This window comes from Balaenoptera musculus, chromosome 14 (genome assembly GCF_009873245.2).
Source record: "Balaenoptera musculus isolate JJ_BM4_2016_0621 chromosome 14, mBalMus1.pri.v3, whole genome shotgun sequence".
NCBI lineage: Eukaryota > Metazoa > Chordata > Mammalia > Artiodactyla > Balaenopteridae > Balaenoptera > Balaenoptera musculus.
The window spans coordinates 70,184,276-70,189,357 of NC_045798.1; positions in this window are offsets into that span (position 1 = coordinate 70,184,276).

A 5,082-nucleotide genomic window follows, 5' to 3' on the forward strand; every position below is an offset into this window, starting at 1 on the left:
CAGGAAGTTTGGGGTTTTTTTCCTTTTTTTAATTGAGATATAATTGATATATAACGTGTTTCATGTGTAAAACATATTGATTCAGTATTTGTATATATTGCAAAATGACCACCAAAATAAGTCTAGTTAACATCTGTCACCACACATAGTTAAAATTTTTTTTTCCTTGTGATGAGAACTTTTAAGATCTAAGGAAGTCAAGAGTTATTCTTGGAGTTTCATTACATGGGGAGGATTTAGTAAATTATTGGCCATGTGATTGAACTCCATCTCCAGCTTCCCTGTCCTACCCTCCCTGGATGTCAGGCTGGCTCAAAGTCTCAACATTCTAATCAAGTGGTTGCTCTTTCTGATGTGGGCTATCTCCATCCTAAGTCATCTTGTTGATATAAGCTATCTAGGGACCCACCACGAATCACCTCATTAGCATACATTGTCAGTGTCCATGATGAATAACAAAGACATTCCTATTTGGGAAATTCTAAAGGTTTTAGGAGCTCCATGCCAGGAACTCTGGACGAAGAGCAGAAAAATTCTTTATTCTACTGCAGAACTTTTTTTTTTTTTTATAAATTTATTTATTTATTTATTTTTGGCTGTGTTGGGTCTTTGTTTCTGTGTGAGGGCTTTCTCCAGTTGCGGCGAGCGGGGGCCACTCTTCATCGCGGTGCGTGGGCCTCTCACTGTCGCGGCCTCTCTTGTTGCGGAGCACAGGCTCCAGACGCGCAAGCTCAGTAGTTGTGGCTCACGGGCTTAGTTGCTCCACGGCATGTGGGATATTCCCAGACCAGGGCTCGAACCCGTGTCCCCTGCATTGGCAGGCAGATTCTCAACCACTGCGCCACCAGGGAAGCCCTGTAGAACATTTTGAAATAAGTTTTGAGATGTTTTTTGGCCCCAAATTTGCTGTAACTAAGTAAATATTCTGTGTGTACTTGAATATGTATTTTGCTGTTGGTGAAGTGTTGTATAAATTCCAATTAATTTAGTTAGTGTTCAAGTCTTTTTTTTTTACTTTTCTTATTCATTCATTCATTTATTTATTTATTTTAACATCTTTATTGGAGTATATTTGTTTTACAATGATGTGTTAGTTTCTGCTTTATAACAAAGTGAATCAGCTATACAGATACATATATCCCCATATTCCCTCCCTCTTGCATCTCCCTCCCACCCTACCTATCCCACCCCTCTAGGTGGACACAAAGAACCAAGCTGATCTCCCTGTGCTATGTGGCTGCTTCCCACTATCTTTTTTTTTTTTTCCTTATTAGTTATCCATTTTATACACATCAGTGTATACATGCCAATCCCAATCGCCCAATTCATCACACCACCACCCCCACCCCTCGTGGCTTTCCTCCCTTGGTGTCCATACGTTTGTTCTCTACATCTGTGTCTCTGTTTCTGCCCTGGAAACTGGAACTGGATCATCTGTACCATTTTTCTAGGTTCCACATATATGCATTAATATATGATATTTGTTTTTCTCTTTCTGACTTACTTCACTCTGTATGACAGTCTCTAGATGCATCCACGTCTCTACAAATGACCCAATTTCATTCCTTTTTATGGCCGAGTAATAATCCATTGTATATATGTACCACATCTTCTGTATCCATTCATCTGTCGATGGGCATTTAGGTTTCTTCTGTGTCCTGGATACAGTAAATAGTGCTGCAATGAACATTGGGGTGCATGTGTCTTTTTGAATTATGGTTTTCTCAGGGTATATGCCCAGTAGTGGGATTGCTGGGTCATATGGTAATTATATTTTGAGTTCTTTAAGAAACCTCCATATTGTTCTCCATAGTGGCTGTATCAATTTACATTCCTACCAAGAGTGCAAGAGGGTTCCCTTTTCTCCACACCCTCTCCAGCATTTGTTGTTTGTAGATTTTCTGATGATGCCCATTCTAATTGGTGTGAGATGATACCTCACTGCAGTTTTGATTTGCATTTCTCTAATAATTAGTGATGTTGAGCAGCTTTTCATGTGCTTCTTGGCCATCTGTATGTCTTCTTTGGAGAAATGTCTATTTAGGTGTTCTGCCCATTTTAGGATCTGGTTGTTTGTTTTTTTACTATTGAGCTGCATGAGCTGTTTATATATTTTGGAGATTAATCCTTTGTCCGATAATTCATTTGCAAATATTTTCTCCCATTCTGAGGGTTGTCTTTTCGTCTCGTTTATGGTTTCCTTTGCTATGCAAAAGCTTTGAAGTTTCACTAGGTCCCATTTGTTTATTTTTGTTTTTCTTTCCATTACTCTAGGAGGTGGATCAAAAAAGATCTTGCTGTGATTTCTGTCAAAGAGTGTTCTTCCTATGTTTTCCTCTAAAAGTTTTATAGTGTCCGGTCTTACAGTTAGGTCTCTAATCCATTTTGAGTTTATATTTGTGTATGTTGTTAGGGAGTGTTCTAATTTCATTCTTTTACATGTACCTGTCCAGTTTTCCCAGCACCACTTATTGAAGAGACTGTCTTTTTTCCATTGTATATCCTTTCCTCTTTTGTCATAGATTAGTTGACCATATGTGTGTGGATTTATCTCTGGGCTTTCTATCCTGTTCCATTGATCTATATTTCTGTTTTTGTGCCAGTACCATATTGTCTTGATTACTGTAGCTTTGTAATATAGTCTGAAGTCAGGGAGTCTGATTCCTCCAGCTCCATTTTCTTCCCTCAAGACTGCTTTGGCTATTCAGTGTCTTTTGTGTCTCCATACAGATTTTAAGATTTTTTTGTTCTAGTTTTGTAAAAATGCCATTGGTAATTTGATAGGGATTGCATTGAATCTGTAGATTGGGTAGTATAGTCATTTTCACAATATTGATTCTTCCAATCGAAGAACATGGTATATCTCTCTATCTGTTGGTATCATCTTTAATTTCTTTCATTAGTGTCTTAGAGTTTTCTGCATACAGGTCTTTTGTCTCCCTAGGTAGGTTTATTCCTAGGTATTTTATTCTTTTTGTTGCAGTGGTAAACGGGAGTGTTTCCTTAATTTCTCTTTCAGATTTTTCATCATTAGTGTATAGGAATGCAAGAGATTTCTGTGCATTAATTTTGTATCTTGCAACTTTAGCAAATTCATTGATTAGCTCTACTAGTTTTCTGGTGGCCTCTTTAGGATTCTCTATGTATAGTGTCATGTCATCTGCAAACAGTGACAGTTTTACTTTTTCTTTTCAAATTTGTATTCCTTTTATTTCTTTTTCTCTGATTGCCATGGCTAGGACTCCCAAAACTATGTTGAATAATAGTGGTGAGAGTGGACATCCTTGTCTTGTTCCTGATCTTAGAGGAAATGCTTTCAGTTTTTCACCATTGAGAATGATGTTTGCTGTGGGTTTGTCATATATGCCCTTTATTATGTTGAGGGAGGTTCCCTCTATTCCCACTTTCTGGAGAGTTTTTATCATAAATGGGTGTTGAATTTTGTCAAAAGCTTTTTCTGCATATATTGAGATGATCATATGGTTTTTCTTCTTTAATTTGTTAATATCATGTATCACACTGATTGATTTGCGTATATTGAAGAATCCTTGCATCTCTGGGTTAAATCCCACTTGATCATGGTGAATGATCCTTTTAATGTGTTGTTGGATTCTGTTTGCTAGTATTTTGTTGAGGATTTTTGCATCTATATTCATCAGTGATATTGGTCTGTAATTTTCTTTTTTTGTAGTATCATTGTCTGGTTTTGGTATCAGGGTGATGGTGGCCTCATAGAATGAGTTTGGGAGTTTTCCTTCCTTGCAATTTTTAGAAGAGTTTGAGAAGGATGGGTGTTAGCTCTTCTCTAAATGATTGATAGAATTCACCTGTGAAGCCATCTGGTCCTGGACTTTCGTTTTTTGGAAGATTTTTAATCACCATTTCAATTTCATTACTTGTGATTGGTGTGTTCATATTTTCTATTTCTTCCTGGTTCAGTCTTGGAAGTTTTTTTTTTTGTTTTTTTTTTAAATTTATTTTTGGCTGCGTTAGGTCTTTGTTTCTGTGCGAGGGCTTTCTCTAGTTGTGGCAAGCGGGGGCCACTCTTCATCGTGGTGTGTGGGCCTCTTACTGTCGCGGCCTCTCTTGTTGCGGAGCACAGGCTCCAGACGCGCAGGCTCAGTAGTTGTGGCACACGGGCCTAGTTGCTCCGCGGCATGTGGGATCTTCCCAGACCAGGGCTCAAACCCGTGTCCCCTGCATTGGCAGGCAGATTCTCAACCACTGCGCCACCAGGGAAGCCGAGTCTTGGAAGTTTATACCTTTCTAAGAATTTGTCTATTTCTTCCAGGTTGTCCATTTTATTGGCATAGAGTTGCTTGTAGTAGTCTCTTAGGATGCTTTGTATTTCTGCGGTGTCTGTTGTAACTTCTCCTTTTTCATTTCTAATTTTATTGATTTGAGTCCTCTCCCTCTTTTTCTTGATGAGTCTGGCTAATGGTTTATCAATTTTGTTTATCTTCTCAAAGAACCAGCTTTTACTTTTATTGATCTTTGCTATTGTTTTCTTTGTTTCTATTTCATTTATTTCTGCTCTGATATTTATGATTTCTTTCCTTCTGCTAACTTTGGGTTTTGTTTTTTCTTCTTTCTCTAGTTCCTTTAGGTGTAAGGTTAGATTGTTTATTTGAGATTTTTCTTGTTTCTTGAGGTAGGCTTGTATAGCTATAAACTTCCCTCTTAGAACTGCTTTTGCTGCATCCCATAGGTTTTGGATCGTTGTGTTTTCATTGTCATTTGTCTCTAGGTATTTTCTGATTTCCTCTTTGATTTCTTCAGTGATCTCTTGGTTATTTAGTAATGTATTGTTTAGCTTCCATGTGTTTGTGTTTTTTATGTTTTTTTCCCTGTAATTGATTTCTAATCTCATAGCGTTGTGGTCAGAAAAGATGCTTGATACGATTTCAATTTTCTTAAATTTACTGAGGCTTGATTTGTGACCCAAGATGTGATCTATCCTGGAGAATGTTCCATGCGCACTTGAGAAGGAAGTGTAATCTGCTGTTTTTGGATGGAATGTCCTATAAATATCAACTAAATCTCTCTGGTCTATTGTGTCAGTTAAAGCTTGTGTTTCCTTGT